Source organism: Triticum aestivum, chromosome 2A (assembly GCF_018294505.1).
Source record: "Triticum aestivum cultivar Chinese Spring chromosome 2A, IWGSC CS RefSeq v2.1, whole genome shotgun sequence".
Lineage (NCBI taxonomy): Eukaryota > Viridiplantae > Streptophyta > Magnoliopsida > Poales > Poaceae > Triticum > Triticum aestivum.
The window spans coordinates 148,773,685-148,786,841 of NC_057797.1; positions in this window are offsets into that span (position 1 = coordinate 148,773,685).

Genomic DNA, 13,157 nt, shown 5'->3' on the forward strand with positions numbered 1-13,157 from the left:
CCATATACACTTCCGCATACCACCACCACTTCCGCATAGCACCACCATTGCTTACCGCTACCAACTCCGACAATTTTGTCATGTTTTCTTTTGAGAATTTGAGTTGCGGTTCCATGTCCTATTGTGTTTCTGCTATTTAAGTATGGTTCGTCATCAACATCACCACCGCTCATCTTCGCCACAGATTCGTCATCAACAACAACCAGTACACCATTTTGACACCATATTGTCAGCAAGCATTGGTAACCTCGTCTTGGTATCGTGATACATCATTCTTGCCATTACATTGATAGCCATCATAGCCCAATTTTGCGTAGCTTACCCATCGAGACTAGCCATTGAGTATTGCCGGCAACGTGACTTGTGCACATTAGTGATCATATTTCCCATTGCATATATATTGGTCCATATCTTGGTACCATCTTTTGTGTCACAAGGTTGTCATCACATACACAATTGCTATCTTGGTTAGTGAAGCATTGCATGAGAAAAGGGCTCAAAGGAGAAAGAGCCAAACAAGATTTTAAGCAAAAGGGAAAGATAAGCAAAGAGCGTTTAAGCAAGAACCATAGCATCATACAACATTAAGATTGTCATACAAGATCATCTTGGATCATATCATCAGAATATCATACATAGAGCATACTTGGGATAGAAGTCGTTGCATTTTTGCTTAGTAGGTTGTGCACAAGTATACATATCCGCCTATTGTGCAATCGTGCTAGCATCTCTCTAGTGTTGTGCAACAAGAGCATTTTAGTGGATTCCACATTTTGGCTCACCCTTGGTTGCACAACCCTATTTCATCTCTTTGTGTGTGTGTTTCCGTGTACCATATTTTGCTATTGGTCTACTTGTTGCATTGCAAAATTGCGAATCTTTTCCAACATTACTAAAGCTCACTAACAATTGCATCAAATTTTGTGCCACCATCCTAACCGAGCTCCACCATAAGCTTTTACTTGTGTAGGTGTGAGAAACCGACAAGAATTGGTACCAATTGTGCTATTTCCTTGTTCCACATTGGAGTGATCTTTGATCCATCTTCAACATCGGTCAAGGTACATTTGGTATACGTTCTTCTCTTTCTCCCACTCACATATTTCCCTTGGAATGATGGATAGGCCAAGTACTTCTACCAACCCACTCTTCATCGGGCAAGACGATGACATGAACTCCTACATCAAAAAGAGCCACATCTTTGGTGCACAACGTGCTTTGCATCAAGAGCAACAAGCAATGAGCGAATGCATCGACAACCTCGCCACCGACTTGCGACTCTCTAAGCAACGCACAAGAGACTATTTCGACCACAAGATCGACGACCACAAGCAAGAGAATGATGCAAGAATGGACGAGATTCGTGCTTTGTTGCTCAACCGATCTTCTTCCACTTCGTCCTCATCAAGACGGAGCCGCTCAAGTAGACACTCCGACTACACTATCTCCGGCTCAAGTACACCAACATCGAATAGTCTTCGTCGTGCCACGCGTCAAGATCGTCATGCAAACCGCAATCCTCTACACGACAACGACTCTCAAGAGCAAGCTCGTGCACAAGAACATCGACATCGTCAAAACCAAGCTACTCTCGAGCAAGAACAAGAACGGCAATGACAATGCCAATGAGAAGAGGAAGAGTGAGCGTGCCTACACCAAGATGCACAAGATGCCGATGCACAACGCCAAGAACAACAACCACGTGAAGCTCAAGAAATTTAGGCGCAGCATGCCCTTCGAGATTCAAGTCACGCCGTCGCCACACGCAACCACCATCGGCGTGAACAAGAAGAAGTGCTTCACGATGAAGTTCCAGAGAGGGCTTACCAATCACGTGCGCATCGTCAAGTTCCTCAAGTTCGTCCTCGAGCTCGACAAGCTCCTCCACAAGCTCCACAAGAACCCCACGTTCACCAAGAGCATGAAGACGATGGAAATCCTCCATGACAAGAGCAAGATGAGGTCAACAACCCTCCTTGCCAAGAGCAACACGAGTTTTCCAATCCTCAACAACATGGGCGTCATCATCCCCGACCCCAACACAATGAAGAGAATGCTACAGCAAGCTAAAGTTCACCATGCCCAAGTTTTCTGGAAGCAATGATCCCGAAGAGTACCTATCATGGGCATTGAAATTTGACAAAATCTTCCGTTTGCACAACTACGAGGAAGAGAAGAGGATCATGATGGCATACCTTGAGTTCCAAGACTATGTCCTCATTTGGTGGGAACAAGTCATTGAGCGTCGAGAGGCAAGAGGTGAACCACACATCACTACTTGGGCGCAAATGAAAGATGTCATGAGAGCATGATTTGTGCCTACCTACTACAATCATGACCTCTTCAAGAAACTCCAACTCCTCAAGCAAGGAACCAAGAGCGTTGAAGAATACTACAAGGAAACGGAGATTGCCATGATACGAGCCAATGTCACGGAAGATGATGAGAATACTATGGCACGTTTCTTGAGTGGACTTAATCATCCTATCAAGAAGATCGCCGACTTCCAACCATACTCGAACCTCATCGAGCTAGTGCATTAAGCTACCAAAGCGGAACGTCAAGTGCAAGATGACTTCAAGTATGACAAGTTCTCATCCAAGTCCTATGGCTTCTCCAACACCCAACCTTCAACGACGCCAAGACCGTCTACCTCAACCAAGCCTTCTTCAAGCAACATCGACAAGTCAAGTTACAAGAAAACTTCGACAACTCCAAGTCATCATCCTACTACAAGAAACTTCAAGCCGAGAGCTTCATCATCATCTACCCCAACCGATGAGACCATCAAGACAAGTTCCTTCAAATGCTTCACATGCGGAGGCCGAGGTCACAAGTCCTTTGAGTGTACCAACAAGCGAACCATGATCCTCAATGATGATGGTACATACGACTCCATGAGCGAAGGTGAAATGGAAGCACTTGAGCAAGTCGCCATGCACCGGCAAGTGAACGATGATGAGGAACAAGTCTTTTGTGACTAAGATTCAAATCCCTCTCTCGTTGTCTCCAAGGTCTTGACTCTCTAATATCAACAAGAAGAAGACCAAAGATGCCATATCTTTCATACCAAGGATGGCATCAATGGAAGGTCCGCCAAGGTCATCATCGATGGAGGAAGTTTTCATAACTTAGCAAGTGAAGAACTTTGCTCCACGCTCCAATTGCACAAGAAGAAGCACCCACACCCCTACAAAGTTCAATGGCTAAGCGACTCTGGCACTATCCAAGTCAAGCATAGAGGGCAAGTCTCCTTCAAAATCGAAGCTTACAAAGACACTTTGGAGTGTGATGTCATTCCAATGACCGTTTGCCACCTTCTTCTCGGACGACCATGGCAATTTGATAGAGGTGTCATCCACAATGGCCGAACGAACCACTACATCTTGAAGATGAAAGGAAAGGAGTACATACTTCGCCCTATGTCTCCAAGCCAAGTGATCACCGACAAGCAAACCACCCATCGTGGAGAGAATAGTGAGAGAGCGAACCACCAAAAAGAGAGTGAGCGCCACAAGCCCAAATCGAGTGCCTCCACGATGAGCGAAAAGAAGGACTTAGTTCTATTTGCCACCAAAAGTGAGATAAGAAAAGTGTGTGAGAACCCATCAAGTGTCCTACACTATGTCTTTTTGTGCAAGGACGAGGCACCAAAAGCTAACACCTCTCACACCCTACCTTTAGTGTTGTCTTCTCTTTTGCAGGAATTCCAAGATGTTTTCCCCGACGAGCTACCTTCGGGTCTACCTCCACTACGAGGCATCGAGCACCGCATCGACCTCATCCCCGGAGCACCACTTCCACACAAAGCTCCCTACCGCGTCAACCCCGAAGAAACCAAAGAAATACAAAGGCAAGTAAAACATCTCATAGACCATGGACATGTGCGTGAAAGTTTGAGTCCTTGTGCCGTTCCGGTCATTCTTGTGCCAAAACGAGACGGTAGCTTTCGCATGTGTTCCGTTTGTAGACCCATCAATGCGATCACCGTTTGCTATAGGTACCCCATTCCACGCCTTGATGATATGCTTGATGAACTTAGCGGTGCCACTATTTTTTCGAAATTGATCTTTAAAATGGTTACTATCAAATCTGCATACAAGAGGGTGATGAATGGAAGACCGCTTTCAAAACAAAGTTTGGTTTGTATGAGTGGTTAGTCATGCCTATGGGTTTATCAGAAGCACCAGGTACTTTCATGCATCTTATGAATTATGTGTTTCGCCCTTACATTGGTGAGTTTGTTGTGGTTTACTTCGGCGATATCCTTGTTTTTAGCAAATCTCTCAAATATCATGCCACCCATGTTCGAACCATTTTGCAAACTCTTCGAAAAGAGCGTCTCTATGCTAACATGGAAAAATGCCTTTTTGGCGTTGATAAGCTCGTTTTCTTAGGTTTTGTCGTATCCTCTAAGGGTGTTCATGTTGATGACTCTAAGATCAATGCTATTAAAACTTGGCCACAACCAACCAACTTGCAACAAGTGCGTAGCTTCCTTGGTTTAGCCGGTTTCTACCGTAGATTTTTGAAGGACTTTAGCACCATTGCTTCACATTTGCTTACTCATGCTCCCGTGCTTTCATTACCCAATTTGACAAACCCTTTGAGATTCATTGAAATGCTAGTGGTAATGGCATAGGAGGTGTGTTAACGCAAGAAAAGCGACCCATAGCTTACTTTAGTGAGAAACTTTCCGGAGCGCAACTCAATTACCCCATCTATGACAAAGAGTTATATGCTTTAGTGCGAGTTTTGCATTAATGGCAACATTATCTTCACCCTCTTGAATTTATCATCCATACCGACCATGAGACACTTAAATACCTTAAAGGTCAAACTAAGTTGAACAAGCGTCATGCTAAACAGAGTGAGTTCATCGAGTCTTTTCCTTATGTCATTAAGTACATTAAAGGTAAGGAAAATGTTGTGGCGGACGCACTTTCTCGCATATGCATGCTTGTTACTAAACTTGAATTGGATGTCATTGGCTTTGAGCACATAAAAGACTTGTATGCGCATGATCCTACTTTTGCTATTCCTTATGTGAAGTGTTTGACGCATACATCTTTGGAACGCTATTACATCAAAGATGGTTACCTTATGAGAGCTAACAAACTTTGCATCCCCGAGTCTTCTCTTTGTTTGCTACTTTTGCAAGAATCTCATGGCAGAGGACTAATGGGACATTTTGGACGTGACAAGACATTTGCTATGCTCTCCAAGAACTATTATTGGCCCAAGATGTTCCGCGAGGTCAACCGCTTCACCAACCGATGCTCTACATGTCGCAAAGCTAAGTCTAAAGCTCAATCCCATGGTCTCTATATGCCTCTTCCAATTCCGTATCAACCTTGGGAAGATATTAGCATGGATTTTGTACTTGGTTTCCCTAGAACTAGGAATGGAAAAGATTCCGTCTTTGTTGTTGTGTACCGATTCTCTAAGATGGCACATTTCATACCATGGAACAAGATAGACGATGCTTCACATGTAGCCAATCTCTTTTGTAGGGAAATATTGCTTCTACATGGAGTGCCAAAGACGATTGTCTCGGACCGCGACGTCAAGTTCCTAAGCTAATTTTGGAAAACCTTATGCGCCAAGATCGAAATCAATCTACTATTCTCCATGGCTTACCATCCTCAAACCGACGGCCAAACGGAGGTGATGTTACATCCACGATGCGGCTATATCTCCCACGTGTCAGAGCACGACTTAGAGGCATAACCGCATGGTAGGCATGTCGCAAGAGGGGTAATCTTCACACATCCCTTGTACTGAATAAGAAAGGGATAAAGAGTTGGCTTACAATCGCCACTTCAAACAATACACAAATACCATACATCATCCAAAATACAATCAAGGTCTAGCTACGGTACCAAAATAAAGAAAGACAACCCCAATTGCTAGATCCCCGATCGCCCCAACTAGGCTCCTCTACTGATCAACAGGAAACAAAATAGAACAATTATCAAGATCTTCATCGAGCTCCCACTTGAGCTGGGTTGCGTCACCTGCACTGGCGTCATCGGCACCTGCATCTGTTTGGAAGTATCTGTGAGTCACGGGGACTCAGCAATCTCACACCCTCGTGATCAAAACTAGTTAAGCTTATGGGTAGTAAAGGGGTAGTGAGGTGGAGCTGCAGCAAGCACTAGCATATATAATGGCTAACTTACGCAAAAGAGAGCGAGAAGAGAAGCAAAGCACGATCGAGAAGCTAATAAGTGATCAAGAAGTGATCCTGAAACTACTTACGTTCAAACATAACACGAGACCGTGTTCTCTTCCCGGACTCCGCCGAAAAGAGACCATCATGGCTACACACGCGGTTGACGCATTTTAATTAAGTTAAATGTCAAGTTCTCTACAGCCAGACATTAACAAATTCACATCTACCCATAACCATGGGCACGGCTTTCGAAAGTTCAAAACCCTGCAGGGGTGTCCCAACTTAGCACATCACAAGCTCTCACGGTCAACGAAGGATATTCCTTCTCCCAGGAAGACCCGATCAGACTCGGAATCCCGGTTACAAGACATTTCGACAATGGTACAACAAGACCAGCAAAGTCGTCCGAATGTGCCGACATATCCCGATAGGAGCTGCACATATCTCGTTCTCAGGGCACACCAGATTGTCCAAGATTCCGGTAGGCCAACCTAGAGTTGCCCCTGGTGGCCACCGGCTGCAGACAGGTTGGACCAACACTCACAGGAGCACTGGCCCGGGTGTTTAAAATAGGGAAAATTCCATCTCTTCCCCTAACTGGAACCAACTACTCAAATTTGCCCCTAATTTCAATGTGTGCTCAAATTTGCCCCTCTGCCGTTAGTTGCCCTTATAGAAATGCCCTTCTGCACCATTACCGTCTGGTCAAACAGCTTTGACCATCTCAAAAAAATAGCAAAAAAATTCAAAAAAATCTGAAATTTTATGGGATCGAAGGTACTCAGGTTCGCAAGGTGCGTGAAAATTTTCATGTTGTTTGGACATTCTAGGAGCTCGTGGCGAAGGAAAAACAGTAAATATGTGCGCGTGTGAACCGTAAATTCAAAAAAATAGCAAAAAATCAAAAAATATGAATTCTTTTGGCATCCAAGATGCTTAGGTGTGGAAGGTGTGTGCAAAATTTTGTTGTGTTTGGACATTGCAGGAGCTCATGGAGAAAAAAACAAAATTTGTCTCACAAAAAAACTTGTAAAAAACACACTATTTTGGTTTTTTTGCGAGAGCTCCTCGCATGTCATTTGATAACAAAATTTTGCACATGCCTTGTGCACCCGAGCATCTTGGATGCCAAAAAAATTCATATGTTTTTGAATTTTCTTGCTATTTTTTTGAATTTACTATTCAAAAATGTACAAATTTATTGTTTTCATGAAAAACCGTAGCTCCTGGTATGTCTAAATAGCATGAAAATTTGCACGCACCTTGCGCACATGAGTAGCTTCAATCCCACAAAATTTCAGATTTTTTTGATTTTTTTACTATTTTTTTCGAGATGGTCAAAGTTGTTTGACCGGATGGTAACGGCGCAAAAGGGCATTTCTATAAGGGCAACTAATGGCAGAGGGGCAAATTTGAGCACACATTGAAATGAGGGGCAAATTTGAGTAGTGGGTTCCAGTTAGGGGCAAAAATGGAATTGTCCCTTTGAAATAAAGATGACCCTCGGGCTCCGGAAACCCGAGGGAAAAAGGCTTAGGTGGCAAATGGTAAAACCAAGGTTGGGCCTTGCTGGAGGAGCTTTATTCAAGGCGAACTGTCAAGGGGGTCACATTCCCCCAACCGCGTAAGGAACACAAAATCAAGGAACATAACACCGTTATGACGGAAACTAGGGCGGCAAGAGTGGAACAAAACACCAGGCATAAGGCCGAGCCTTCCACCCTTTACCAAGTATATAGATGCATTAAAGTAAATAAGATATAATAATGATATCCCAACAATATCCATGTTCCAAACATGGAACAAACTCCATCTTCACTTGCAACTAGCAACGCTATAAGAGGGGCTGAGCAAAGCGGTAACATAGGCAAACAACGATTTGCTAGGAAAGGTGGGTTAGAGGCTTGACATGGCAATATGGGAGGCATGATATAGCAAGTGGTAGGTATCACGGCATAGCAAGAGAGCAAACAACTATCAAGCAAAGATAGAAGTGATTTTGAGGGTATGGTCATCTTGCCTGAGATCCCACAAGGAAGAAGAACGAGTCCATGAAGAAGAAACAAACGGACGTAGTCAAACGAATCCTCACCAACGCAACGTTACCGGAACCAACCCGAAGAAGCAACACCAGAAAGAAGCAAGCAATATAGTAAACAACAATCACATAATCATGGCATGATGCACAACCAAGTATGATGCTTGTCCGGTTTAATGAGGCAGGGCATGGCAAAGTACACAAGCAATCCTACAAATTAAGTGGAGCTCAATATGCAACGAGTTGCATATTGACAAAACACCACAACAACTTATTTTGTCTGATCTCGTTTATGTACCCGACAATATTAAATGTTAATTAACATGACAAGAGGTGAAGCATACATAAAATAATTATCTAGTCAAGTTTAAATGAGGCCGGAAACAACAAACAAAAATTTCGGAAAAATCCTCATATGCATATAATAGGTTTGGTACTGTTCTGCCCTAAACCATATTTTAGATTTGTTAAACATGCAAAGCAATGCCACCATGTTAAACTATGCATTTTTCTACCCCATTTACATATAAAGTTTGTTAGGTTTGGAGCTACGGTTATTTAGTTTTGAAATAAAGCATTTTAACATGGCATTTAGCAAAATAAACACAAACATCATTTTAAACATTTTAAACATGCATGAAACTTGGATATTATGAAACTAGACAAAATTCTAGGCATTTTACATATAAGGTTTGTTTTAATATGATGCCCCGTTCATGAGTTATTAAATGCATGAAACTTAGGGGGTTTTCTGCAAAATTGGTTTTCTCTCGATAATAGGAAATTCGTTCTGTGGAAAAAAACAGGAATCAGGCCGAATCCGATATCTGGCCCAACAGAAGAAGAAAAAACACGGAGGGCGCTGGGGTGGCCTCACCATGGGCCAAGGCCTAGTCGGTGGAGAGGCCAATCGCAGGCCGGGGGCGGCATTGGGCCCGATCTGGAGCAACGACGCGGTTAACGCGAGCGGTCTCCTCGCTCATTCGATCTGGGCAGGGGCGCGAGCAGAGACTGACGAGCTGCAGGTCGACGCAGTAGCAGGGGTCGGCAAAACTCCGACGAGGCAACGGCTTGACGGAATGAATGCCAGCGACCTTGAGGACGAGCGAGCGCCGCGGCTCCAGGAGCAAGGCGAGGCGGCAACCGGGGTGACTCCGGCAGGCGATGCGGGACTTGGCGGTGAAGGAACCGGGCGGAGGCGAGGGGAGCAGGTTGCGGGCGTGGACCTCCACTCGACAAGAAGCAGAGCAGCAGCAACATGGTACTTGCGACCCCGATGAGCACATGGAGGCGCGGAATGAAGTCAGCGAAGGTCGAAGAGGGGGATCCGGCGCGGATGGAGCTCCAGTGCGAAATTCATGGAGGCTGTCACATCTTGTTCTCCCTATGAGAGAAAACAGAGGGTGGTGGAGGGAGTTATGGCATGGAAGGAGGAAGGAGGGAACAGTAGGGGAAGGAGGAGATAGGAGGATGGCCTAGCGATGCAGCAGGTGGCCGACGGTGGCGCTCCCGCATGGGGGAGGCCGGTGATGGCAGAGGAGAGGCGCACGGATGAAGACGGATGCCTCGATCCAGATCGGATCGAGCGCTGCGGGAGGCTCGGGGCCGTGCGTGTGGAAGCCTCCTGGTCACTGGATTTGAATTCGATGGCCGGTGGATGCGCGGCGGCTACGCTAGTTGGTCAGGCGCTAAAGACGAGGTGGAGCTGGATGGATCCCGAGGAAGGAGAGGGAGTGGTTGGCCAGCGGCGGCGCGATGGGACAAAGAGGGCTAGAATCTAGGGTTTGCCAAAATGGACTAGGGGTAGACGAATATATACATCACATGTTAGGTTAGGGGCTATCTCGTCCGTCCGATCAAAATCGGACGGTCACGAAAAATAGGCTAGGGAGTCCAAATAAGAAAACGGTGATGTTTTATAGAGGTTTGGGGATGATCCAGACCCAACGGTGATGACTCTCCAGGTTGTGTTCGGGACAACTTTCGGACGCGCACTCGAGGGGTTCAATGCACTGTGCAAGGAGGGGTTTCGGGGCCTCACAGTTGGTAGTGGACTGTGTAGATGGTCTAGGAAGGAAAGAGAGGGAAAGCCCAGCACATGTTTTCGGATACTGGAAATGTCCGACGTATGACCGGCTATGCTGCCGCTATAGTTATCCGTTGGGGCATCATACGGACTCCGAATGCGATGAAACTTGGCAGACGGCCTACTGACAACATAACAACACCGCATGCCAACTTTCAACTCATTTCGAGAACATTTTCCAGCCACTTATAAAATACTATTTCGGACATATCGCGGGCACGTGCAAGTGTGCCTGGGCTCAGAACGGACAACGGAAGGAACTAGGGGAACCCCAACGGATGCAAGTTTTGAAAACATGATGATGTAATGCACATCATAACATGACAAGATGCAACATGCAAGCGAATAACATGGCAACGACGGTGAATAACTGGGGGACACCTGGCGCATCGGTCTCGGGGCGTCACAGGTGACCAACAGCACACTCTCCGCTCTACTTCGTGTGCTAACCAAGAAGAACATCAAGGAGTGGGAGGAGTGTCTACCTATCGCCGAGTACGCCTACAACCGAGCAAGACACTCGACTACCGGCAAGTCCCCCTTCGAGGTCGTCTACGGTTTCAACCATTGTCCCCATTGGACATTCCCCCTGTACCACTACAAGAGCGCATGAATATGGACGTGAGTGCCCGAGTCAACTATCTCAAGAAGATGCATGAAGATACAAGGCACACCATTGAGCGCAAAGTACAATGACTCGCGACTAAGCTCAACATCAACAAGCACCCCATGGTGTTCAACATTGGAGATCTCGTGTGACTACACCTTCGCAAGGACCGCTTCCCCCATGAACGCAAGTCCAAACTTCGACCACGAGCGGAAGGACCATTCAAGGTGCTTGAACGCTACAATAACAATGCCTACACGATCGACATTCCACGCGACAAGTACTCCGTGAGAGACATCTTCAACGTCAGAGACCTCTCTTCCTACCATGGTGATGAAGATTTCGATCTGAGGTCAGATCTTTCCCAAGGGAGGGGAGATGATGCGGACCATCCTATGGTCATCCCCATGGACCTACCGTCGTCTCATCAAGAGCCAAGAGGACCCATGACACGAGCACGAGCTAGAGCTCTCGAGAACGAGGTGACCTCCTTCCTTAGTGATACACATATGATCCTCTCAAGACATGGCTACTACCTAAGTCTGAGATGTTGTGCATGATTAGGTACGAAGAGGACCTTCCCGAAGATGCACGTGAAGATGGACAAGTCCCCAAGTTCATGGATGAAGAGAACCGATGGAAGGAGTCAAGAACAACTCCCAGGCCCCGGACATCCAGCCATGACCCCGAACATCCGGCCCCTGAAAGTGTCAACAGTAGCAAGGAGCCAGCAGCCAAGTCTACAGGGCCCGGGCGTCCGGTGACCAGCCCAGACATCCTGCCCGTCCTGCGCACCCGGATATCCGGACCTTCGCCTGGAAATCCGGACACCGCCTATCCAGAGAGCAACAAGACCAGCGCCTCCAACCCGGACATCCGGCCACCCCAGCACGGACATCCGGCCCCTCGTGAAAGTCTGGACATCCGGCATCCCCTGTCTGCGCACCGTGTAAGGGCCCAATGTAACGCCCGGATGATTAGGCTACAATAAATCTCTGCTAAATATGCCACATCACCTGGGTCACGGTTTAATCTCGTGTCGGTTCGAAACTTTTCAAATTCAAAATTTAATAGTGTCAAACATCAAACTTTTCAAAAGTTAAAACAAAAATGTTTGGGAGGTGCCATATTTTGCGTGTTTAAATATGGTGTAAAAAAACTCATTTTTAGAAAATGCCTAAATAATTTAAATTGGAATGAAACAGAAAAGATAATAAATAAAAAGAAAAGAAAACACAAAAATAGAAAAGAAAACTAACAAAAAAGAAGAAGAAGGAAAATACCCCCCGGGCTCGGGCCCAGCAGGCCATCAACCCCTCTGGGCCAACCCACCAGGCCCAGACGGCCGCCCCTTATCCACTCAGCCCCCGGCAAACCCTATCCCACCAACACCCCCACTCGCTCGCCTCTCCCCCTCCCCCTGTCCTCTCGATCCCATCTGGATAGGGGAGGAGCCCGATCCCTTCGCCGTCCATCGCCGCCAGGAACGTCGCCCGCTGCCCGGGACCACCTCGCCGGCCTTCACCTCGTCACAGCGTCGCCGTCGTCTCCGTCTCCTCCCCGCACCCCACTGCCACGATCCCTGCACCCGCTGTGAGCCGCCGCCCTCTCCCCGTGTCCCGCTCCCTGTCCTGATGTGCTCCAACCCCACGCACGTCGCACCGTGGCCGCGCTCAGGCGAGGCCACCGGTTGCCTGGCCTCGCCTCTGCCGCCCACGCACGTTGCTTCCCCCTTGAGCCTCGCGCCGACTGCACCCGGCTCCGCCCGGCCACGCCGCTCACTGCCCTGCCCGGAGCCACGCCTCCCCCCGCATGATCTCTGCCGCCCGTCGCAGTCGTCGCTTGCGCCTTGCTCCCGCTGCCCGCGTCGCTGCTCGCCGAGACCATCGGCCCGCGTGGCAATAACCTCTCCCATCGCCTGCCTCTGCTCGTCGGCCGACGTTCGGTGCTACCGGCCCGCGCCCGCGGACCCCTTGCTCCCCTATCACTGCACACCTCCTCTGCTCACCGCACTCGCACCGCACAACGTGCCGCCGCACGCGCATGCGCCCGGCCTCCCACACCTCCCGCCGCGGCACCCCTTCCCGTCGAACGGCCCCTGCGGCCGCGCCATGGCCGCGCCACCGTGCCGGCCCCGAACCTCCCCTACTGCTGCACCCTGTGGCCGCCGCCTCTTGCGCACCCGCGCCCTAGCCGCTGCTCGCCCGTGCCGTTCGTCCGCCCTGGCCGCGCCCCTCCCTGCCCGCGTCCA